The sequence below is a fragment of the Pelodiscus sinensis genome, chromosome 1, assembly GCF_049634645.1.
Source record: "Pelodiscus sinensis isolate JC-2024 chromosome 1, ASM4963464v1, whole genome shotgun sequence".
In the NCBI taxonomy this organism is placed as follows: domain Eukaryota; kingdom Metazoa; phylum Chordata; order Testudines; family Trionychidae; genus Pelodiscus; species Pelodiscus sinensis.
This window is the reverse complement of record NC_134711.1, coordinates 185,338,546-185,365,088: the sequence shown is the minus strand read 5'-3', so window position 1 is coordinate 185,365,088 and position 26,543 is coordinate 185,338,546. Positions and strand designations below refer to the sequence as shown.

General features: G+C 39.9%; 2 long non-coding RNA genes across 9 annotated transcripts in view; one reads left to right on the top strand and one right to left on the bottom strand.

The window, feature by feature from the left end:
- LOC142821019 (uncharacterized) lies at positions 1-26,116 on the bottom strand. Its single transcript, XR_012898074.1, has 3 exons — positions 26,072-26,116; positions 14,158-14,248; positions 1-219 (listed from the first exon to the last, which is right to left on the bottom strand). It is a non-coding gene; the product is annotated as an uncharacterized LOC142821019 (long non-coding RNA).
- LOC106732223 (uncharacterized) overlaps positions 26,115-26,543 on the top strand; it is a 44,769-nt gene continuing 44,340 nt past the window's right edge. For 6 of the 8 annotated variants that reach the window (XR_012898065.1, XR_012898070.1, XR_012898073.1 and 3 more), the window contains exon 1: positions 26,175-26,256. This is a non-coding gene — a long non-coding RNA (uncharacterized LOC106732223). Of the gene's footprint in view, positions 26,257-26,543 lie in introns of all 8 variants that reach the window. The other 2 variants (XR_012898067.1, XR_012898063.1) reach the window with 1 other exon arrangement.

Here is a 26,543-nt window from a genome sequence, read left to right as displayed (position 1 = left end):
GTAACGAACACGTCTTTTATTGTACATCAGGAAGGGGGGTTAGGGAGGGGTAAGTGGAAGGACGTGAGGGAGGAATGAGGCACAAGTCCCCAGTGGGGCACACCAGGGAGACTGTTACTGCCTACAGAAAGTGCTGGAGAAGCACCGGAGCACCCGGGGTGGCTCCGGCTCCAGCTCTGGCTCCGGCTCCGGCTCCATGCTGCAGATTGCTGTGGTGTCCTGAGTTAGGGCAACAAAGCACACAGAGAAAAAAATGCTTTGCTGTCCATCAGCAAGCTAGGCAAGGAAGCAGGGAAACCTTAAAACCGGCCGTCTGGAGGGGAGGGGTGTCCCTTTAAACACAGGCCTCAGATAATCTCAGGCAGCAGCCACACAAGGTAACTCCTGACCTGATGCTCTGCCAGAACCGGTTCTGGCCAGCCTTAAATGCTATTCAGCATCCTATCAGTGTGGACGCGCTATTTCAAAGTAGCAAAACACTATTTCGAAATGCATGTTGTGTCTAGATGCGTTTTTTCAAAATAAGCTATTTCAAAATAAGTATTTCAAAATACCTTATGCACTACCTTATACACTACCTTAATGCTGTAGTGTAGACCTATCCTTGGATAGAAGTTTTCTATTTCCTGCACCTCAGTGTTGTGGAAGTGGGGGCAGGAGAGGGAGATCTGAACAGTCCCATGTCAGTAAAAGATTTTATTGAATACATGCATTTAAAGTTTTTCCGTAGCACTTATATGAACTTGCTTTAACATAGTATACTGTAACTTAAGCTGCAGTTTTTTCTCTCTCCATTTTAGGACACAAGAATTGGATAACTTTACCAGCAGCTTTCAAAGGGAGACAGCTAGACCAGGCACATTCAAATCAACCCTTTTCAGAGGCAGTCAAAACTACTCAATAGCACTGCAAGCTGTCCGTGTCGTGAGCTGTCATTGCAAATTAGAGCTGACAGCTAGGAACTGTTCACATAGATTTCCTATTTCTCCTTTTAAACGGCCTGTATTAAATCGCACCAAAAGGGCTGACGTCCTTAAAATCCATGCTATTATATCACATTAAGGGCTGTAAAAATCTGCCTGCTTTCACAAATTTCAAAGTCACTTGACATATAAGCTTGGGAGATGCATTAGAACCTTGAAACACATTTCAACAGTCACACATGTGCATGTGCACACTGTGTATAGAATATTTGTGTGCAGCTGCAGCTTTGGAGTATACAGACCCAGCTTTTATCTTAAATGTTTCAAAATTTCACATTTGAGAATGAGCTTTTTTAATAGAAAAAATAAGTGGTATCCAATTGTGGCAAAAAGGTGAATTTTTATTCAGGTATCCTTGTGGCAATATGAACTATTTGAACAGAACACAATACCTGATCCTTCAGACCCTTGTTTAAAGAAGTAGCCCTTGTACACATGAGTAGTCCACTGAGGTCAAAGAGGCTATTCATATGAGTAAGGACTGCTTTGGCAAGTAAGCACTTAGGGTATGTCTACATTAGCCCCCTACTTCGAACTACGGAGGCTAATGAGGGTGACCGAAATTGCTAATGAAGCGCGGGTCGCCATTTTGGAAACTGACTAGCCCGAAGTAACTGCCCGCGTCTACACGCGGCAGAAAAGCGGAATTCCGAGATAAACCCCTTAGTTCGAATTAACTGTTAAACCTTGTGGAAAAAACAGTTAATTCAAACTAAGGGGTTTATCTCAGAATTCTGCTTTTCTGCCACATGTAGAGGCGGGCAGTTACTTCAGGCTAGTCAGTTTCCAAATGGCGACCAGCCGGGAATATGCTAATCAAGCGCGGGATATTTAAATCCCGCGCTTCATTAGCAATTTCAGTTGCCCTCATTAGCCTCCCTAGTTCGAACTAGGGGGCTAGTGTAGACCTACCCTTACTGTATTTAGCATGTCTGTTTCTGGAAACTGGAGACAAAAACAAAGCCCTAGAAAAATAGTGTATTAATATATTTGTAGTATCTGGGTACAAATGAAAAATATACATGTGATAAATTTTTTTTTACTTTCCTTTACAAGTTGTGACATTTTTCTGGAAACTAACAATTTTCTAACGTAAGTATACCATCTATATTTGCATCACCTGCAACACAATTCTTTCTTTATAAGAGCACTTCAGCAAAAAAGTCTCCAGAAAGTAAAGATGATGATGATTTATTCATTAGTTTGTGTGTCAGTAGCATCTAGTAGCCCAAGATATGGGTCTGGACCGAATTGTGGTGGGTTTTTTTGAAACAGAGCAAAAAAAAGACAGTGCCTTCCCCAAAAGCCTTAGGGTCTAAGTAAACATTAGTTTATAACCCAATACTTTGTAGCATAGAAATATTCATTATGAACATGTTTTATCTAAACTGTATTTTTTTTTCAAGCTTGTAACACATTGCTATTCTCACAAACCACTATTCTTACACCTGGCTAGTTCTGGTGGCTGCATAAACTGTTCCGTTGTGGATCCACCAGCCTGCTCTTGTTAAGGTGTAATGAACACATTGGTCTTACTCTCCTGCCTCCCACAAACCAATAGATCTCGTGTAGTCCCAGAGAGCCCAAACCTGGTATTCCCCTTCTGTAGCTCCACTACTCTTCCCTATTCCTGCTATATATCTACTTTAGGAGCAGTTAATTCCTTAATGAATGTAAATATTCAGTGTAAGGATTGAAAACAATTCCACTCAGTTCTCAAACTAGCCAAACTTTCCGGCCCGAGGAAAGCTTAATTGAAACAACAGAAAAAACACTTATAGATGTTCTTGGATCTCTGGTTATGTTGATTTCTTGCTCAATGAATGAGCAAAACAGTTCAAAATGTTCTTTCAGAGCTCAAACCTTCTAGTTAAAACCCTTCAAAATCCTTCCTTTGCCTTGATCTGAACAACATGTGTCCAAAACACACACCATACACAAGCACAAAATCAGATTTTAATTGGTATCGTAGTTTCATTGGTCCATTCGGCCCATAGCCTTTGCAGCCATCTGAAGTGCTGTAAGATGTTGTGGGAGACTAATACCATATTTACAACCTACTTTATTGTAGACTGGCTTTGGCATTGCTGCAAATGAAAGTGGTCTCTTAACACTGAAGGGGCTAGATCACTTTTGGTGTTCAAATCTGTGATAAAACAGATGGACATTGCAGTTACATTCTGATAAAGCTGATTTTTCAGCTATACAGCAGAAAGTTTTGCCAGGGCTAATGAAATCTATCTGCTCTTGTATATATATGCATATGATGTATTCTGGAGCTATTGCTTCTGTTTCAAAAGAAAGGATACTTTGATAGAAATCTAATTTTCACTAAAACCACACTGTTTCTTTTGTTTATTGTTATAATACCACATGTTTTTGTGAATTAAGATGTGGACCCTTGGAAATCAGAGATTGCATATCTTTCAATTTGCTTCCTATTACTACAGTCAAATATAGTCTATTTCTATTGCAGCTGTGTATATATTTGGTAACCACCTCTATGATCACTATTGATTAAATTTTCTTGATGTTATGTTAAAGACTAATGTTGATTTTATAGGAACATGATCGTTTTCATTATGTAGTTCAATATTTAAAATTAAAAACAAAAAAATCAAACCAATTGATTTTAATTTTGCAAATGAAAAGTCACTCTGATAAGGAGGAGCTAAATCCTGTGCTCCATGAGAACAGAGCAAGGGGCAACATGTCCTGTCCATGAGTAATAGGTGAGGGAAACAGTGACTCAATGTTTTGCACCCAAAAACACAGGTATGGAGAACGTGCCAGAGAGGTGGCTGACTCCCCACTACACATTCCACATGGCTTGGGGCAAATCTTTTGTATAGCGGGTCCCTTCTAAGTTTGGATTTATAGGGCATGAAGTGGCCCATTGCTAACAGACAAGTAATGTTTTAACAGACTGTGACAAGAGCCGGAGATGTAATGAGATAGTCATCACAAAAATGTGGGAACGTACCAGCTGGACTAGGATGTGTTAAAGAAATAATTTTCCACTACTACTTTCTGAATTTTTCTAATCTGACCACTGCAATTTTGGGGCAGTGAACCAAATACAGTAGAATTAAACTATTTTCCATTTTTTTCTAACCTCAAGTTTTATTTCCCCCATTAATGCAGAAGTCACAGATTTCTCATTGCAGAGAATAATCTGTTTCATTCCTAACAAAGATAGTAAAAGCCTCTCTTGCCATTAATTGGAACATTTAAGTAATCTAAGTATTAAAGAGTAATTCTACAGCATAAACTTTTTTTGTCTATTTTCCTTCTCACCAAAATTAGTGCAACAACCTATCTTCTGTTATTTTTTAACAAAAGTATACAAATGGTAAATTTAAGATAAATAAAACATAAGATTTACAATAGCAAACAGAAGATACCAGGACAAATGATGCTGACCCAAATTTCAAACCACTAAACAAACCAGTATCAGAATCATTAAATTATTCTGGTTTTAATTTTATTGTCTTACCAAAAGAAAAAAAACCTCATGAATTCTTATCAAGCTTGCTTAAAGACAGATTGGCATTGGCTCTGACTTCTTAAAATTAAAATTATATTGATTTTTTCAAATTTATTAAATAAATGTTCCTTGTTGAGTTTGCTTTACGAAAAGAAAAATGTTTTCAGAGCAATTTCCCTCTTCAGCCATTGCCTGTACTTGGAATGTGGAATGCATATTTATGTCTTCCAAATTACTTGAACAAAGAGATTACTGAAAAGGGCACTTACTTAAAGTCTGCCATCAGCAGAACTGAAGTTTTAGTCTCCCCTATGTTAAGCAAATAAACACAACTCAGTTAGTGGCAAGTTTTTCCCACATGAGATTTTATTGTTCTGAAAATTTTGGGTGGATTTTTGCATTGCTCAGGAAAGAAACTGGTGCAATACTGCCTGCTTGTGAAAGCCCTCCCCCTATCTACACTTCCACTGAGAGTACAGCTCACTTTGAATGACCAGAAGCGCCTCTGGTACATCAGCTAATGAAACATGCATTGATATTGATGCTTGGAGTGTGGGGACAAGACATCAGGAATACCCAGTCTGCTTAGAACCAAAAAGGAATACAGAAGCAGAGGAGAAGAAATGATTGAGCTCCAGTGACCTAACTAAACAGTGATAAAAAAAAATTATTTTCAGGCTGACCCAAAATGATTTTTGAAAAATATTTTCAGGGAATTATAATTTTATTTTAATAATTTTAAGTTTAAAAAATATTTTGTTTTAATTTTGAGGTTTAAAAAACACTGTCAGTAGTAATCGAGGGAAATTCAAAAGGGAACGGCTTTCTGAAACAAAAATGTAGAAACATTTTGTTTTGGAAATAATGAAACCAACCACTTAAATCTTTTTTTTAATAAGAAATTATTTAATTCAGCTCTTCCATGTGGCAGTCTAAGCTAGTGATCTCTTGGTTTGATGCTGCCCTTCCATGGGGCTAATCCCCTCTTCCAGTGCAGCTATTGCTGTCACTGCAAGTCCAAAGGTATACTCACGATATTTCTGGACCATTGGAAAGGTTTAGATTGAACAGGGTAGTGCTAATTTGATGAACCTTTATAGTGCTAATTGTGCGAGTTTAAGAACCTGTCCTCATTGGTTGGCAACTTCTGTTCCTCTCCTAGGAGAACATTCCACTGTGTAGCTGGCTGACTAGAACTCCGCTCAGGATTCTCACACCCATGTAAGATCATGTTGAGTTCTCCTCAGTTCTTGAACTGACAATGGGCTGGCGTAGAATTAGGAGTAATAGCTATCGTCTCATGGCCCGGCTCTCTGAGTAAGAGTAAGTAGCAGGCAAGGTTTGAACACAAGCAGAGAAATGAGGTGCTTTTTTTAACCAGTGGGCAATGTAAATCTAATGGTATCCTTAGCTATTCATTTTTTTAAAAAAATTAAGTGACTGGGGTTGAAATGATTGGATAGGGTAAGTATTACATATATATGTTGTGTAAAATTATTGTTCTGAGATTCTGATCCCCTCTTGTAAAGGACTGAGGTGTCTTTTTCCATAGAGGTAAAATAATTCCACAGGATCAATTTGGGAAGTGTCTGCCACATTATAGAAGGTAAATATAATTCTAGCTTTTGAAAGAATAATAATTCCTTTATAGACGCCTTTCTCTTCACTGGAATTGCATAAGAAAACATCTTTTTTCTGGTATTTTTACAGGAAATACCAAGAAACTGAGCATTCCTACCTTATGGTATTTCCATAAAAACATGTACTCTTGCTTTGTTTTACTGAGAAATGCTGAAAAATAATTTTTCTTGTGCTACAGTATGTTCAGCAAAAGACCCCAAGAATGCTCTTTCCTTAACTACTGACAATATGAGCTTTCCAAATTTCATACTCGTTGATGTAGTTTATTTCTCAGAGAGCTCACTATGCAGCAAACTACAGTTAGTACTGTAGAAAGTTTGTACAAACACAGCATTCACGTAAGTGGAATGCTCGGCTTGGCTTCTGGGACTACTAAGTTTATAAGGATGGTGTGTTATCCATAACCATGTGTTGTGAAACTGGTGGTCACCAACAGCTTTCATGGGGTCATGAATAGATTTCAGAGGACAGTAACCATCCTGCTTTTTAAACAACGAGATGGAAACTATTCCTAAGTGTTTTTGTGTTGTAACATGGGGCCCATATTCTAGACAATGTTGAAAACTGCTCACTTAGGCTGATATCTTAGCATCCAAAAATCTGAATGTATAATAAGCAGTTTCTCACCTTTTCTCTTTTCAGATCCCTGCCTTTTTCCCTGGGTCTCTCTTTCTTTGGAAGGCTATCAAGTTCCCTTTTTTACCATATCAGGTTTCTTTCTATTTCTCTCCTGAGTCCACTCTTTCACTTGCTTGCTTCCTCCACTTGTCCTATAAAATTTTTAGCCAGTCTGCAGACTACTCTTGATGTTCTCTAATTGCCTCACAGTCTTATTTGAACACTTTGTCAGAATTTGCTCCTCAAGATCTTTTTTACACTACAATTTTGGACTATATTTGAAAACAGTTTCAAATATGGGCATGCCCTAAACTCTTTGAAAACAGTGGGTGCAGAAGTGTGGGAACAGTTTTTATGGTGTGCTGATGATTGAAAGCTTGGAAACCATATATTGGGTGTTTGTTATTAGTACTGTAAGTAAAGATGTTAAATATCAACTAATTGACTAATCAAATAATGGATATATTTTGCATCGGCTATTTGATTAGTTGATACGGTGCCTCCGCTTTTGAAGTGTACCTAGGGCTGTTGCTACACTTCAAGGCGAAAGCACCACATGGAGCCTGGGGTCAGCTGGGGACTCCCCAGCTGATCCCGGGCTCCATGCAGCGCTGCTTCTTTGACAGAGCGCATGCAGCCTGATGCTGGGCTCCCTGCGACATTTCAAAGTGGCAGTGGAGACTGGTATCAGCTGGGGAGTTGATCCCAAGCTCCACGCGGCGCTGCCACTTTGAAATGCCACAAGGAGCCTGATGCCGGGCTCCCTGTGGTTTCAAAGTAGCAGCGGTACATGGAGCCTGTGGTCAGCAGGGGAGTTTTTTGCTGATCCCAGGCTCCACGTGGTGCTGCCACTTTGAAACACTGTGTGCACACCCCAGCTGTCCCTGGGCTGCATGCGGTATTTCAAAGCAACAGAGCCACGTGTAGCCTGGGGTTTGGCCTGGGGTTTGCCAAGGGGTGCTGCTGCTTTGAAGTACCCCCTCCTCTTCCCCCTTCTTTGCTGCCTCTTTCTAATAGAGGCAGCAAGCAGAGAGGTGTGCGGGGAGGGGAGGAGTGACTAGTTGACTAGCCTGTCAACTATCTGACAAGCATTTGCTTATCTGATAGTTGACTAGTCTACTAGTCCGTCACATCCCTACTTTAAGCTAGGAGGTATGGCAGCACCCTTAATTTCAGCACCACCAGCTGGGCAGTTCTATGAATGGGTCTAAATCAGGGGTGGGGAACCTTTTTTGGGTCGGGAGCCACTGACCCACAGAAAAATCAGAGGCTGCACACAAGTGAAAACCCTCCCACCCCTCATCTTTATGGGTTCTGCAATGCTGGGGGAAGCCCTGAGCCTCAGGGGCCGAATCTAGGCAAGCTGAGGGCTGCATCCAGTCCCTGGGCCTTAGGTTCCCCACCTGTGGTCTAAACCAAGAATGAAAATTTGAGCCAATTGAAGTCAATGGGAATTTTACCATTGACTTCATTAGAACTAAAATTTCACCCCATGCATGTACACAGTTTCAGAAGGTCTCCTGTGAATGGTCTGGAACACGATTTGACCTGGTCCATATGCCTGGATAAACCGTGCAAAGCTGACCGGAGGAAGCTGAGTTTGGCTGAATTAAGCAGAGTTGGCAGCTTAATTGCAGTGGGTGGAGCCCCAGGTATTAGGGGGCCAGAAACACATGAGTCCGTGTTCAACCAAATAAACATATTTACAAACACTCACCACACTTCTGGCTATGTGGAGTAAATTGAAGATTTGAAGCACCAATTTCAAAGTTTACCAGTCAAACAGTGGCAATGGTGTAAGGAAGCAGTGTGAAGGTTCTTTTACACAATTCTCCTAATGCACTGTAGTCCTATCCTAAAAACAATCCTGCTCTTGGCTCTTCTCTGGCAATTCCTATTACACAAGGTGAATCAGAGGGCCAGTTAGGCAAATTCATGAAAAGGGCTGGGGTGAAATTCTGACCCCATTGAAGTCAATGGGAACTTTGCCATGGACTTTAAATGGGTTCAGAATACCACCCACTTTCCCACTAGAAAGTCCATAGCTTGCAAATCTCACTTGATCACATCCTCCCAGGCATCATGACAGTGAAGACTTGGACTGTTTATGCTACAGTCCATTAGAGCGTCTCATACCTCAGGTGACTTTATGGATATCTTATTCGACAAATTGGAGTTAAATGCATGTTGAAAAATGACTTTGTTCTGTCAGAGCTCATTAGGTTTTATGCACAAAAAATCATTATTCAGAAATTCGGTATTGCTTTACTAAAGTGGGCATCTATTGAATATCCCCAATGCAATTCTTCCTTCTAATATGGTAATTCGTTATCTGTATTTAATTATCTGCAAGGTGAAAGGTTGCTGGGCTGAGTTGTTCAGCAATAGCCCAATGGAAATTTTTAAGTACTTTCACTCTGGGCCCGCTGTCTTTACAAATCAATCTTTCTGCTAATGACAACCAATACTTTCATATGTGATTACAGACTAGCTCCATCTTTTCATGAGCCGAGACTCTTTGGAATCATACGTATTGATCTTTTTAATAGAAGTCAAGAAAAATGAAATTACCGTGGTTCCTTGCTGCAAAACTATGACAAATGGGAACTTGGAAAGTTATGGAAGACATTTTTTTCCTGCTGTGGATTATTTTAATCACTAAAAATGATGGTCTTTTTAATAATGTTTGTCTTTCCATTATGCACATTTGCAACAAAGCCAAAAAATATTTTTATATTACACTATGTAACCACATTTGAGCAGTGGCATGTCAGAAGTACCTGCTGGTAAACTCAGGTAACTCCAAATAATATGTGAGCAGATTTGTAGTTTGCTGGCATCTGTAGCAATTTCAAAGCAATTTTTATAACAGCAATGTTTTGGAGGTCCACTAATAAGAACTTGTTTTTGTATAATGTTTTACCCTCCATTGCTTTCTTGCACCCCCAAATGGAATATTTCCAACTGGCACCCATGTATTTTCCCCACCCTTTCTTGTTTTCACTGGAAATAAAATTAATGTGATTTTGATTAAAGCAGGGGCTTGATCCATTGGTTTTCACACAGCAAAACTCCTATTGTATTCAAAGTGTAAAAACTGTAGGTCTGGACTGCAACCTTAGATTATGCTATAAATACTGTTTGTATGCCTCTACAAATAAAATTTTCAACCATAATTTCTCATTCTTGTGCTGTTTGGATGGTCAGCAAAAATATATCAAAGGTCCTGGATACACTGTGGTGTTTCCATTAAGACAAATTTTAATGACAGATTAGCTGATTAAGATAAATCTGAGTGACATAATAATAGAAAAAAATGTGGCCAAATCCTGAGTGGTACAAAGCCTATATAATTCCCATTGACACTAATAGTAGCTAACAGTTGCTAAGCACCAAGTAGAAAATGGAAGGGAGAGATTTAGAATATGGAAACACTTCTCATCAAGTTTGGGGGCTCAGGCTATTTTAAAGTGACCTTTTATACTTATTATAGTTTGTGATACATTGCAGGTGAAATGTGTATCCTGTAATATTCTGTATCTAACTAGAAAAAATTCACTACTTCCAAACTACATTAGAGAAACCTCACTACTAATAGAGGTTTGAAGAGAGCTCACTACTAATAATTGTTGAGGATATCTTTAATTATTTTCATAGCAAATAGTGAAAGATGATTCAGGATGTCTTAAAACCATCCATACAAAGCAAGTACCACTAATATTTGCTATATTTGCTATATAATTCTTAGGCCTCAATTCAGCAAGCATTACACACATGAATAACCTCACACATGTGGTTCATCCCATGAAGATTCAATGAGAATATTCACATCTGTGAAGTTACTCATAGTCAGACGTGTTTGCCGACTTAGAGCCCACACCATTTATCATATCTGACATGGAAAAGTCAAATTGCTTTTCCTGGGTAGTTTTAGTCACAAAACAAATTACTTTTTTGGGGAAAAAAACCCATATTGGCTCAGATGGCTTGTTTTGAATTGTAGGAGCTCATTTTTTCAGCCTGTTTAAATACATCATGCTGCAATTATATGCTGCAAGATAATAAATATTGTTAATGAAGTTCTGTGAAACTCTGTTTTTTGTCAGTGTTTTCTGTTATTATAAAAATCAGACACCAGCTCCCTATTGTTCTATGCTCATTGAGGGGTCAAACATATAATTACAGGACAAGAGGAACACTAATGTTCCTCCATCCTGTTTATTTTAGTTCAGCATCCTTCTGGTACACATCTGTTCAGACCACAGTGTGTTTTTCTACCCTTCATAGATATAATGCAATGTATTATAGTGTCACAGTAGTTAAGGATGAAATAATTATTCTATTGTAATAGCTCAGTCCTGCAGACAATTAGGTAGGTCCACACAGAAACAAACAAACAAACAAATAAACAAACAAACTCCCCTCCTCTCCCAGCAGCTAGTCTCTGAGCCTGGGTCAACTGACTTGGGTTGGTGCTACAGGGCATAGCAAAGCAGAGTAAACATTCAGATTCAGGCTGGAGGCAGGCTCTGAGGCCTGGTGAGGGAGATTCTCAGGACTCTGCTCTAGCCTTCTTCTTTTTTAGTTCTATCGCACAAGCTCAAGTCAGTTGACCTAACTTGATGATGTGGGGTTTTTTTTTCCTATGCAGACATACCCTTAGATACATAAGTGATTTTACTCATACAAATTGTTCCATTGAGCTCAAAGGGACTATTTACTTGAGGAAAAAATACTCATGTGCCTAAATTTCTACTTACTGGATGATCGATGTTTTGGCAATCGATCTTCTGGAGTTTGATTTATTGGGTCTAGTAAAGATCTGCTAAAATGAACATTGAGGCTATGTCTACACTGCAGGCTTCTTGCGCAAGAAGCTTTTTGCAAAAGACATCTTCCGCAAAAACTTCTTGTGCAAGAGCGTGTCCACACTACAAAGCTCAAGAGAGCGTCCAGACTGCATGGACACTCTCTCAAAAGAAAGCTCTGATTGCTATTCACAGAATAGCCGCCAGAACACCAGTGCTTTTTTCAATTGGCTCTTTTTGCACAAAACCCCCCTGTTGCCCGTCCACACATAGCTTTTTGCACAAGAACTATTGTATAAAAGGGAGTTATTCCTGGTAGAAAGAGGAATACCTATACCGCAAACCCCCTGCCGTTCTTTTGATTTACTGTAAATTTACTTGCACAAAAACATGCTTGAGGTGTTAATGCTCTGGGGGTTTTTGAACAAAAACAATCATTTTTGCGCAAAAACCGTGTAGTGTAGACATAGCCTGAGGGTGCCACTGTCAGCATGGATAATCCTTGCTGTTACAAGTAGTAAGGGAAGTTGATGGGAATGTTTCTCCTATCGACTTCCCACTGTGGAGACTGCCCCAAGCTCATCTTAAGGCATGTTAACTACAGTTACATTATTTACGTTGCTGGAGTTGCATACCTTAAGACCTGGCTTTAGTAAACAGGGAATACTTACATTTCTAAGGGTATGCTCATTTTGCATTTCTGAACTTTTTTTACCCCCTGTAAGTCAAATCTTTGGGTTCAATCAGGAAAACCATTACATGCATGAGTAGCTATTATGAATGTACAATGGTTTACAGGATCATCCTTATGATATTTTTTCCCAGCGTGATTCAGTTTACAAACTTAACAAGAAAGGAAGTGTGTGCTTCTTATTAGGGATAGAAGAACAGACCAAAATTAAATAGGCATAAGTGGGATATGTTGCATTTTCAATATGTCATATCATATATTATTTCACTGGATTTTTTTTCTCTATTCCTTTCTGTGTCTTCTTTCAAAATCAGCCTGCACAAGTTTTCTTTCACTTTGTTCTTTACAATAAAATGTTTAGCCTCTTCCCTAACCAGTGTAAAAACAGGAGTAGCATTGCCTTATTGATTCTCTGTTGTGAGACACAACTCTGATTCTCACTTCAGAGTAAACCTTGTCCATCAGATCAGTGAAACAAATAACTCAGTTTACTTAGAAGCAGGGCTGGATCAAGAAAGGGATTCTATGAGCTGCAGCCCAGGCCTCAGGCTAAGGGAGAACCTGCAAAAGGATCTCTGTGCTGCAAAAAAAATGCAGATTTTTTTGCAAGGCCTCCTTAGCCTGGGGCCCTGGGCTGCAGTCACTAAAGCCCCTGCAGGTTATCTGGTCCTGCTTGGCTGGAGAGGGGGGCAGCTCGGAATCATATCACCATGAGTGCCTGGAGAAGCTCTGTCCCTGTGCAATACTTGGACTCATTGAATATTTTCAGCTAAAACTGTTCTGTGATGGAAAATTTGTGTTTTGCACACACAAAAAAATATCCCTCACTCATTTTTTTATAAGACGTTGGTCTGTTTTCTCTGTGAAACGTTATGTTGAAAAACCCAATATTAAAGCTAAAATATTTGTTTGGGGCTTTTGGGGGGATGTGATGGGGTGTCTGCCTGTACTGGCCCTTTAAGGGATAAAACCCAACCCTGGGAGAAGGCTGAGAGAGCGGAACCCACAGCTGAGGCAGAGATAGCCACTTAGGGCCCAGCTGGGGCTGTACAAATAAGGGATCCTGCAGGGAGGTGAACAGACACTCTTGCCCTAGCTAGGGAGCAGGAGGGCAAAGCAGTGCGGGGGAGCTCTGGCCTGATCTCACCTTGCACCCAGGCTGCAGGGCGTACTAGCCAGGACAGGAAAAGGCAGCAGGTCCAAATCCCCTTGCCAATGAGTGGCCATTTCAGACTGCAGTTTGCCCCTGAGGTAAGGGGCTAAATGACGATTGGTAGAGGGTCACTGAGGCAAGCTGGTTATAGGAGAATTGGGGATTCCCTGGGAGTTGAGGACCCCAGAGTACAGGGGCACTGACCTAAGACAGTCTGAGGTGAAAAGGAAGGGACATGGAGCTGAACCAGCAGCAGACGGGCAACAGAGTCTGGGCCACTGAATCACTCTGAGACAGGAGAGCTGATTCCCCAAGTGACAAACAGGAGGCGCTGTGGGGGTGGTGAGTGCTCACCTCATGACAGAGGAAGTCAGTCAAAATGCAAACATTTTAATTTGGAAATGCTGATGCAGTATCTCATGAGAGTTGTAGTTCAAGTGCCTCAGACTCCCATTCTCCTCTGTGGGCCGGGTTCCCCCGGCTGTATTATCTCCCATGATGCAGCACAGTGACTCAGCAGCAGGAGTGACTGTGTTGTATCCTAAGGGATGTAGTTTTGCCAAAGGATTCAGTGCATAGTAAAGAATGGGGGTCTTGAGGCACCTTGGCAGGATTTCCAAATACACATTTTTGGTTTGGGCTGAAAAATTTCAGTTTTCTTCAAAAAGTGTTTTGGTTTTCACTGAAAAATTTTAGTCTTTGATTTTTCAGCAAACTTCTAATTTTTCTGCTGATTTGTTTCCCACCAAGCACCTCTAGAAAATATAAACACTCACAACATTTTGATTTAAACCTCCCAACATCTCTAGTGCCATAGTGGTTGCCTTCATGGCTTTTGACCATCCTTTGACATTTCTTAAAAATTGCCTAGAAAAAATAACAATATTAGGGTTAATGTTCTGTTGCTCAGCCTTAAATCATTCCCCAAAAATCAAAGCTGTCAGTGGCATGAGGGCTTTATATACCCAACCAAATTAACAATGATCACAGTAGCAATGTAAGCTTATAAAATCTCTATCTTTATTTAAGATTCTAATTCTGCTGCTGTTGAAGTCCATGGCAACATTTCTGACTACAGTAGAAACAAGATTGGGTCCTAAAGCTCATATGAATATCCTGTATGCAATGGAAAATGTCCTGCTGGTGGCCAACAAAGAGAAATTCATGTCTGTAAATGGAAGTGTGACAGTTGGCAATCGTCTCTCTAACAGAAATTGTTTTCCCTCTGGAATTCAATAACTGTTAATTCTTCATATACTTGGTTTCTGCCAAAGTACATTGTACTTTTCAGTGATAGGAAATTATATTGTTAAACTCCACATGAACTCCAAGTATTAATGTATAATGCTCACTAGCAAAAATGAACTGCAAATGTCAGAGAAAATTTAATAATTGAGCTTAAAAAATAAGCTCATTTTTGAAATCTTGCTTTATACATCTTGGATAGTCCAATCAGTCTTGTTAAAATGAAGCCAGGAGTGAAATGCACTGCATTGTTAATTGTCAAAGGATCAATTGGTACAACAAGGACGTTGAAAATACTGTTTGGAAAAAATTGAATATATAGAGAATGTTTAATTTAATCTCTCTCTCTTAAGCTGCCAAAGTATGCTTGTGACAGATGAGGGAGAGAGGATTGTTACTGTAATATGGTATGGGGTGATATTTGTGTGCAATTGGGATAACTGCCTTACTCATGACTGAGCTAGGCTGGTCATCCTAATGGAAGGGTAATTAAACCTTTCAGCATAGCACAGCATATCATCTTGCCGTATATTAAAATATTTTAGAAATTACATTTAAAAATGTTAGTGGGGCTTTGATCTCCCTACCTATAAATCTAGGTGACTTAATTACCATAGGCCTAATCCTCTTCCTATTAAAGTCAATGGCACAACTCTCAGTAGTCAGCTTTGGGCAAGGATCATTCCACAAAACTCAAGGGAAGGGACTCAGAAGTGCCACTTAATCACTTCCCCACAGCTCTAGCCTAAATGTGGTGAGTTGGTCTGCAGATATAAGTTAGAACCACCTACAGACAGGAGAGAGGAAGATAAAGAATGAAAGATTAGTTAGGTGAAGATAAGGAATAAAAAGTAGAAAGTCATAGTGCTTTGGTTCTGCTGCCTGAAAAGAGGAATAATGATGTGACTGGAACAGCAACATTTGATAGGTTACCAGAAGAGATGTGAAACATGAGTTACGAAAAAATTTGGGGGAAAGGAGGGATGGAGGAAACAGCACAGAAGAAAGATTAGAGTTGGAGAGGATCATTCTGGTTGCTGGCAGCTAGCAAAGGAGAAATACAGAAGGAAACAGATGGGGACTGGAATTGGGAATAGTGGGAAGGGAATCAAGAAGGGAAGTTTGATGAGCATTAACGGTAATGTAGAGTGAAAAAGATTGCTAGGATGGCAAGCTGGAGAAAATGATCAGATTAAAAGATCTGAGGTGACAGAACTCATATATTGAACAGCTAGCTATCAAGGACAAGTTTATTGTTTTGGGAGACTGAAGAAAGATGTGGGCAGCTGTTAGCAAAGATAGGAAGTGGAGCAAGAAAATAGGGGTGCAAGACAAACTGAGGGAAGGCAAAGGAAGGGGTGGGACTGACTGGAATTGAGGGAAAGGGATGGCTGCATAGAGTAGAGTTAGAAAAATGGGTAGAGGGGGATCTTTTTGCTGTGTCCTGTCTGGAGTTTGAGCTCTGTGTGGAATGCTGACCCTGGTGTTGGGACAATGTATGCACAATGCTGTTGAATGTTGAGGGTTTCGATCTGTTGCCGTAAACACACTGCATCCCGCAACCCACAGGTAGGAAATAGTAATTTTCAACAGCTTTTAATGTGGTCCAAGCGATGAGGCCACCAATACCGCACTAACACTTAATTTTTCTTGAATACTAGATATTAGATAAGGGCAATATATATTGATGAGGCAAGTGGCAGACTCCTCAGAAAATCTTTGTAGCAAGCTGTGTTCCAATTTAGAGTTTTTCTTGGGACATCTCATAACATCTTGTGGACAATAAAGAGGCCAGATGTTCCTGAAGAGCTGTCAGATTTTTGATTTGAAGGAAGATGTCTTTGTATTTTTGTTCTAATGATTTCCGTATGCCCCTCAAATGTAGAAGTGTTTTTCATCTGTTTCTTTGACCAGTCACTGACTAACTACCTTAATCTTGAGTAAGTGTTACAGAAATCTCACCAGAATTTTTATGATGATGAAGCTGTGTTGAAGAAGACTTCACTCAGCTGTGTGATGAGAATGTGTTAGAGGAATGGATGGACTGAGCTTGGCATTTTAGAAAGTTCTGTGTATATGAATGTGCAACACAAATGTACTATAACCCAAGAAACTGGGAAATACCTGGTTCAGAACGTCTATAGTGTGTCCTGATATATTTCAAATTCAGGCCCAGCTAAACAGTTAGAGCTAAGGAAAAAAATTGTGCAAAATGTTTATTAGTTGAAAAATGCAGATTCGTTTCAACCAAAATGTTTAGCTATTTTGTGTTGATTTTGATTGTTTTGGCTGAGAGAAAAAGAAATTTCAGGATGGAGTTGCAAATGAGTAGTGAGCATTTAACTGCAACATTAGGTGCTGTTGCCACAAAACTGAGGAAGAGGTAGTGGCAACTGCTCTCTATCTCCAATAGTTCAGTGGTTAGAGTACTCAGCTGAGATGTGGAGACACAGCTAAGTGGCCTAACCATCAGGCTATAGAGAAGTGCTGGACAATCTTGACTAGTGAGGGGGCCACATGAGTGGCCTTCCTTCATCTCAGGGGGCCGCAAGATTGTTGTAACCTAGATGGTTTCCTTGCATAGGGTGGGTTTGCTAACTGCACTTGTGTATCTAGAATTTGCCGGATATGTTGACTGAACCATAGCAGTACCTTGATTGGGGGCAGAAGGAGTGTATGGCTCTCACAGTGAATGTTGTGTGCCATCAGCACTCGCTCCACTTTGTGTGCCTTTGCTTAAACAAGTGTCACTTTAGCAATACTGATAGGAAATGCTACATGGACAGGATCTGGCAATGGTAAACAAAATGTCTCGTGTGCCACACATAGAACTCCAATGGGCCGCAGGTTGCCCACCACTGCTATATGGTCATTTGCTCTTTGAGTCTCTCTCTGTCTGGCCTAATGGATATTTTTCATTGTGTTAATACAATGTGGAGGAGAATATAACAGGAGAAACGGAGAGTCCTCTAACTCAGAATAGCCAACAGCCTGGTGGCAGGCCTAGGTTCAAATCTTTTCTCCTGAGCAGTGATTTACCCTCAAGCCTCCCACATCCTAAGGCAGTGCCCTAAGCACAGGATGTCGTGGAGAAGGGTGCACCGCTGCACGACCAATTGGCATCTTTAATTTTGTGAATGGCACCTAGATCCCAGGGGATTGCCGGACCCTTAGACAATTCAGGGTATGTGTGTGTGTGAGAGAGAGAGAGTGAGAGAGAGAGAGGGGTGGGGCTGGGACAGCCAGCTCCTAGCTGGCCCTCAGAGCTGGCCTGGGGAATTGGCCCCTTTGCCCCTTCCATCAGTGTGCCTGTTAGGTCCCCTTGTGAAGCTAGACCTTTGTTTCTAAATTTCGTTTGCTTTTATTAAACAATGATTAAAATGCTTGAAATCCAAGAGAAACACTTCATTTTACCCAAAACTTATTTTATTTTATTTTATTTTCAGAACCATTAGTGAACCACTTATTCACACATAGCTCTAGTTCTTAGAGCCAGTAAGGATCCCATTGCAGGACTAGGGCCTTTCTGTATGTTCGTAAACCTTGAACAATCCATGTTGAAACTAGTGTCTTCCTTATAGCTGCTTCTGACTTTCGGCTCCTGCTGGGTCATATGCTATGTAGTGTACTTATTTTTAATTTAAAATGAACTAAAAATGTAACAAATTAAAAAAATGAGGTTTAATGTGTTAGTATCAAATGTTGCTACTGACTCAAATGTAATAAGTAGCCTGAAAATATTAGATAATAAATATTTACATATTGTTCAAGCAAGTATACAGGGTAGTACCACTATTTTGCTCTGTATTTGGGCTCATTACAACTCCCACTGAAAACTATGGAAAAATTCCCATTGCCTCATTGCGCTTCTGATAGCTGTCAGAGCCCAGTTCTATAAATACATGTGAGTAAATTTACTTTTGTGCATAAATGTTTCTGGGATCAGAACCGTTAGTGTAGATCAAGACTACTAAAACATTTTGCCTCAACTGGCTCAGTTATGAACTCTATTTGCCTACTGAATGGATGATGATGACATTTCCCTATGGGAAAATATGAGCTTTATAACCTTTTCCCTCTCTTGCACATCATCAAAACTGTCAGATGTCAAGTGCACTGTTGTGATATTAGCAGACTTTCCTTCTGTTTGGCAGTGGTATAGGTGTGGTCACACCCTTCGGGTTCTTTTAACTACTGAGTGCCACTCTTTGTGCAGCTATGTGACCATTAACCAGGTGTGACAAAAAGAATGTTTTTATGTACTGCTAAGGAAATCCTTGGCAAATCTTGGAAATCCTCCAAAATAAATAGCTTTCCCCTACTACTCATTTGCTGCCCAGAAGCTCTTAATCTAAAGAAACCCTCAGTAGTATTTTTTATAGGCCCTTCAGTTATGAACTTTGAGCCAGAAAAATTAAGCAATATTGACACTGCTGAAAGGCCACAGAGCTCACTGTCATTGACGATATTTCAAAATTGTGAAAGCACACACATATCGTTAATATGTATCAGCAGATACATTGAGTATGTATCTAGCATGTTGAGGCACAGATAGCTTCTCACTCTCTTTGATAAAGCTTTTATTGCCCATCGGTAAATTCATTCAAAAGTTGATTCTGCTCTTTGTTCCCATTTAAGGTTTTACCAATACTGCCCACTCTGGCACTGGAGTTTGGCAATATAGGGTATGTCTACACTAGCCCCCTAGTTCGAACTAGGGAGGCTAATGTAGGCATTCGAAGTTGCAAATGAAGATTTAAATATCCCGGGCTTTATTTGCATCTTCCCGTCCGGGCGCCATTTTTAAATCCCCTTAGTCCGAACTAACTGCCCGCGGCTACACGCGGCAGTCAAATGTTAACTCGAACTAAGTCCTTAACTCGAACCTCGTGGAATGCTGTGTAACAGTTAACTCGAACTAAGGACTTAGTTTGAGTTAACATTTGACTGCCGCATGTAGCCGCGGGCAGTCAGTTCGGACTAAGGGGATTTAAAAATGGCACCGGGATGGGAAGATGCAAATAAAACCTGGGATATTTAAATTCCAGGCTTCATTTGCAACTTCGAATGCCTACATTAGCCTCCCTAATTTGAACTTGGGGGCTAGTGTAGACATACCCATAGTGCTGCCTGGTCTCACAGCTGTATCTTGAATTGTGGGAATCAGATGATATTTGTCACACAGACCCAGCTGCTTGAATAGATTGCAAGAGAACCTCAGTTCTTATATTTTTAAAAAGGGAGCACCTAGCCTCATGGCTGTGGATAAAAATGTGAAAATGTGATATGAGTCCAGCCTAAAGGCTCAGAAACCAGAAGACAAATTAAATGATCCCAAATATATTATTTAAAATAGCTTAATGTTGTTTAAGCCAATTCTCTGATTTTTGTTGTCTGACTTGTGATTTTTTTAAACTTTTGGGGTTGGCAGTCCTATAACTAAAGGTCAAAAAGGCTGAAATGGAAAGTTTTCAGCCAGCCTAAGTGTTTGTACATGCAAGAATATGAAATATGGTTGAAAGAAAAATGGTCTTCACTGCATTTGAGCTCATTTCCAAAAAATAGGGTTTTTTTTTACAGTAAATTTGCTATTAAAGTATAAATATTTAACAATGGGGCTGGGAATGGGCGACTGATGTGCTGGGGAAAGAATAAACATATTTCATTTCAGAATAAAAACAGTGATATACTAATTGATACTTTTTCTAAACAATTGTCTTCTAAAGACTCTTTTTGACGCTAAGTAATCAGCAGCTCCATGTGTTCATTTGTAGCAGTCACAATAAAAATACGGGGAGGGGAAGGGGAAGGGGGTAAATTGAGAAGAGGAAGTAAGCCATGGATAAAAGCACAGTGCCAAGAGCAGAGTAATTAAATGGATGTGGCATGGGAAACAATATAAACAGTAAATCTCTGTGCTGCTGTGAAAGTTGAGAGTGTTGCAAATTGCACAGACATTGCAGGTATTTGAGACAGGACCAGGGATGAGACAGAGGTCTTTGGAGGAGAAGGGAATGGAGCTGTTAAGATTGAGTAGGAAGAACCTAACAACCAAAAGATTTCTCATTCTGACCAAGAACTGGAGCTGTTGCTACATCACAGACAGGCCTTACCCCCCTATTTCTAGTAGGGCTTGATATCAACAGGGGTACTGTTCCCAGAAATAGCGTCCTCTCAACCAGCCATACCTTCCAAATTTGATTTTGTTCCTTCAATGGGGTGAGTGGAAAGTGGTGTTAATAGTGGGTTGGTAACATGTAAAGGAGGCCTCAGAGTCTGGCCCTCCATCGCAATCTGCTTCAGCTTCCCCATAGTCAGGTGGAATCAATAATGCCCATCTCAGAAGTGTGAAGAGTGTGATCCTGATGTACCTCATGCCAGGGGCTGGCCCTGAGGAGCGATCACAGCACAGAAAATCCCACAGGGGACGCCCAAGAGATGTGCTTAATGTTGTATGTGGCTTTCTTTTGGCCTAGGCATTCATTTTAAAAATTAAATTAGCGAATTAGGGGTTGTGGACTGCATGTGAGGGTTATACTCAGGGCTGGCCTTAGGGAAAATGGCACCATGGGTGAACTTATATGTTGGTGCCCCTGGTCCCCACAGCTTCCCCAGACTTTCCATCCATCCCTCCCATTATCCCTGGCTCTCTTTCCCCCCGCCAATTTCCCAAGCTTCCTTCTGCTGCCTTGCACCCCCGACCTGTCCCACTTCTTGCCTCCTGACCAGGATGCCTTGGGTGATCTCCCATGTTCCTCACCCATATGTCCAGCCCTGGTTATACTGGAAGACAGCGAAGGGAAGCTGACCAAGAGAAGTAAGTATTGTGATGGGTCATGGAAGGAGTACAATACTCTCAGGTGTTTCTCAAGTTATACTGACTTCTGTCCTCATCAGGAACAATGCAGTTTTAATTTATAACTTCAGTTAGTTGTCCTGCACTGCACTCACTAAATTGCATTGCCTATGACAACTCTTTACGGGGGACAAACCAGTTGAACCCTTTCCTGCAGTAGGACAGAAAAGCACATGACTGTGCTTAGATTCAACATGAGCAAGAAATGCTGGTCTTTGTGGAAACATTCTATTTTTATTCCCAGATATCCTTTTGGGTAAACACTGAAACACACTGAATCAATTTTTCAAACAAACTTGTAAAACTGGAAAATACAACAGTCTTTGATAAGCAGTGTCATTAATTACTAGCAGCTACAAAGGGGTATTTAACCATTGGAGCATTTTGGCAAAAATACAAGAGACTTATTTTCTTTCCATGCCCTTAAAAATAGCTTTTATAAACTCTGAGCTTCCTGTGATGGCAAGTTCACCATTCATCACCTTTATGACATCTTATATGTAGGCCAGGGATAAATCCATGGGCCCTAATCAACCACTTTCCTGAGGAAATTGGCCAAATCCCGACTCTCTGAGTCAGGGGATGAATCACAACAACTTTGCTATTCAGACAAATCTCTTTTCAAGTGCCCTTAAAGCTTTTTTTCATACACAGCTAAGACAGCCGCACAGGAAACTATAATAGTTTAATCTCTTGAAAAATTTCCTTCCTGCACTGTAGCACCGTTTCAGACAGGTAGTCAAAGCACACCAAAGAAAATTAGCAACAGCTGATGCCAAGAGCAGGCTGTTACTTGAGCCTGTTAGCTCTGTCTCCTTTCCATGTGAGTAGAGCGCAACAGACGATGTCTGTGACTCAGCCTGCTCCCAACTATGTTTTGTTGCACATTAACAACAGTTACTGACATTGGGAAATGACAATGGAGGAAAGAAAACACACTGGGCTAGATCCTGCAAACAGTTAGTAATGAGCATAATACTTACTACCACGGATAAACCCATTGATTTAGGGTTCTGAGGACAGCTTATGCAGATTTCTGCATGTGAATATGCTTAGTAATAAGGCAGGTCATAAAAAATTTTGGTGAAACATTTGTTGATGGAAAATGCTGCTTTTGTTGAAATCAAAATATTTACCAAAACATGTTTATTTTGACAAGTTCATTTAGGCAAAAAGCAATGAAGCATTGGGATACTGCCAGAGCATTTGGTTTCAGCATGTTTGGAAGAGAACATTCTGATTTTTCATTCTGAAATGACATTTCCAAATGAAATAAATAGTTAACGTAAAAAAGGTCAACAGTGGAACAAAAATATTTCACGTGTATCAAAATGAAATATTTCCATTGAGCTCAAATTGTTGCTATTTTATTACATAGGAAATTTTGAAATACTTTTTGTTCTGCTTTGAAATGGAAATTTAAAAATACCTCCTGAATTCACTCAGACCAGACTATCTGGTTTCCCCCTAGCTCCAAATGATAACTATTTGCAGAATCAAACCATTAATTACCAATTCTGTGACACTGGCATTTTCTTTTTCTGATTCTTTTCCACCTAACTTTGTATTTTTTCTTAACTCACATGGAGAGAGGTAAGCAAAGGCACAAGAAAAAAAAAGCAATGTTTTACAGTTTGAGATGGATGAGATTAAAAATGGTTGTTATATGGAGTTTGGTGCAGAAATATTTGCTGTGTCAATCAACATCAATTTGCACACTATGGGCTTGATTCCCAATGGCTTTGTATCTTGTGTAGCCATTTTCATCTCTTAAGAGTGTAAAGGAGGTGTCAGATGTGGCCTTTGTAGCATCAGTGTAACATTGATGCTCACTTTGGACTGGTTCAAAAGGTGTCATAAAGTACAAGCATGTGGTGAATCAGCCCTCCTCGAATTTCACTATATGTGGCAGGGTTGTTTCTGTATCAATACCATGTGGAAAAAGCTATGTGTGCCCGTTTCTGATGCAAAGTGTACATTTTACCTGCATTCATATTGGTTCAGCCTGTAGCTGTACATTAACATTTTGCATAGAAAAAGACCCATTTTTGAGTTGAGAACAGAATGCAGAAAGCATGGGGGTTTTCTTTGAAAAATGTAGCAATTCTCAATGTAGTTTATCCATGCTGTGTACCTAGAATAGGGAGAATACAAACAGGGCCAGAGCCTGCTCCCAAAGCCATGGTACATTTGGGCTTCGGTTATTCTTTGTAGCAGGAGGAATGAATTCCTGGGAGCAGTAACAGATAGTTTACATGGTAAGAGGGAAAAGGCCTTCAGCAGAGCTGGGCTCTCAAGCACTTAGGAGCTGGAGCATACTTCTAATATCCTCTTGCAAAATCCAGTAAGACTATACCAGTTCTTCTGCCTTCAAGTTCTTCAATAGTTCTTAGGTGGGGATGGAGTAGAGAATGAAATTCTTCTGTATGTGGCTACTATCATTGAATGTGTATATGCTGATTGGTAAAACAATGCTTCTATATTCAATGTAATTAAATTTATCAGTTCTTATGGCATGATCATTTATATATTTATTATAGTAGCACCAGGAGATCTCCAAGTGAGACCAAGACCTCACTCTGCTAAGAACTGTACAATACATAATAAGAGACAATTCTTTCCAAAAGAGCTTTCAGTCTAAAATCAAAAGTAACAGAACCAAATCGCTATGTCTAGACTGCAGACTTCTTTCAGAAGAAGCTTTTCCGGAAGAGATCTCCTGAAAAAACTTCTTCTGAAAGAGAGTGTCCACACTGCAAAAGCACATTGAAAAAGTGAACTGCTTTTTTGAAAGTTAGCGTCCACACTGAACAGATGCTATCTCGTATTTCAGCTGAGATTAGTATGGATGGAATGGCCACCAGGGCACGTGTGCTTTTTCCTTTTTCCTCTTCTTTTGAAAGAGCTTTTGGAAAAAGACTTCTTCCTTGTAGAAAGAGGTTTACCATTGTCAGAAAAACATCTCTGTTCTTTCAATTTTTTTTTTTGCAATTGCAGTGTGGACGTAAGTGAAGTTTTTTCAGAAAAACGGCTGTTTTTCCAGAAAAACGGTAGTGTAGATTTACCCTCAGAAGGGTTAGTCTGTAACTGGAAAAACTTAAAAACCAACGAATAGTCTAGCAGCACCTTAAAGACTAACAAATATGTAGTTGGTATCATGAGCTTTCGTGGGCACAGCCCTTGAAATGAATAACTCCATTCAACTGAAGAAGTGGGTTGTGCCCATGAAAACTCATGATACCATCTACATGTTTTGTTAGTCTTTAAGGTGCTGCAAGACTATTCGTTGTTTTTTAAGTTTTTCTAGAACCGAATGACTTACTGATGGAAAAGACTTATTTCCTTACCCATCCCCTGGGGACGAGTACCTGAATTTTACCAAGAGTATGTTTTCTTAATATTCTATTCTGAGTGGAAGGATGGTCCAAGCATCAAGGTTGCTAGCCCAGAGTGTAAGGAGACTTATTTCAATTTTCTGATCTTCCAGGTATTTTCTGTGTGACTTTGGGCAAGTTACTCAGGGTATATCTCCACTTTATGTAAGCCCATGGTTAGTAGGACTTAAGTTAGCAATCCCTGGTCTTGTTAATCTAGAGTTTGGGCACCTACATTCATTTGCAACTCCAGATTAGGGATTGTTGAATCCGAGGTCCTAACCTGGAGCTCCAGATGCATTACTTGGGCCTGAGTCCAACCACCTACAGCTCAGACTTCCTAATGCCCTTCTCAAATGTGTCCACACTAACCCCTTTGCTTGTGGTGCAATATGGGAAAACTTGACTATTCACAGGTCAAAAAAGGAAGTCAGGCCATGGGACTATGGGATACTTTTGGTGGATTTCCAGGGCATACATCCAGTGGAACTTCATTTACACTTCAAAGCAATAGGCCTTGAACCCTGAGTTTCAGCTTGACTCAGATCTTCCACTCCTGTGGGGTCCAGAGGCTTGGAGTCTGAGACCTGGGATAGCAGGATTTATGTATAAATGGAAGGGGATGGGGAAGTTAGGCTTGAGCTTGAGTTTGACCCTTAGGCTTATGTTGTAGTGTTGGCATACCTTTAGTCTCTCTCTGCTTCACCATCTGTAAAATAGTCCTAAAAGAACTTCCTTAGTTCACAGTGATGTTGTGAGCATAAAGATACTATGGTAGCTAGGAGGCCGCTTATTATTATTATTATTATTATTATTTATTATTATTATTGTAATATATTATTGGTTATTATTATTATTTTATTTATTAATTTTATTTATTTGTATTACTGTAATGCTTAGGAAATCTAATGAAGAAACAGCTCACTATCATGTAAGGTGCTGCACAAATACAGAATGAAAAAATGATCCCTACTTCAGGGGGCATATGATTGAAATAGTAGAAAAGAGACAACAAATGGATATAGACAAAGCCCTTATATAAATGTTTTAGACTGTTTTTTTTAAATCCAGTGTTGTAAATGACTGAACTACAGTTACAGAACCACCAGTGTCTAGTGATACTTCAGGATGCATGTGGGACTGTCACTTTTTGAGAATAAAGTTCAAAAAATATTTTTTTTTTTTTGTAAAATAGGAAATAAATAAAGTACTTACAGCCTGAATTCTTGTTGGTTCTTTCATCTCACATGTGGAATAGCTTTTATTTGCATTTAGTGACAAAGGTTCTCCTTGTTATTTATTATACACAAGGCTGAATCCTGGTTACTGATTACAAGAAACAGTATGAGGATGGTGAGTTTTCAGGCTGGTATAGCAAACTCTGCATCTACTCGGAGATGGTAAAAAGGATTTCTTGCTTTTGCAACAAAGATGAGCTATGGTGTGGTCAGAGTGTGATAGATTCTACCTTGCATGGCTTACGCCCCCTGCCCTTATTTGTCTTACTTGCGTACCACTGGAGATGATCTCTATCAATGTGTCTGATACTCATCCATAATTTGGTTAATAAGCTATGCTCACGGGACACTATGTTATTTTAGATTCAGAAAGGTTGAGATTTTTTGAATCTGTATTTTTCTTTGCCTCATGTTAACAAGGCACATAACTATATCCCTGTGTATTTTCC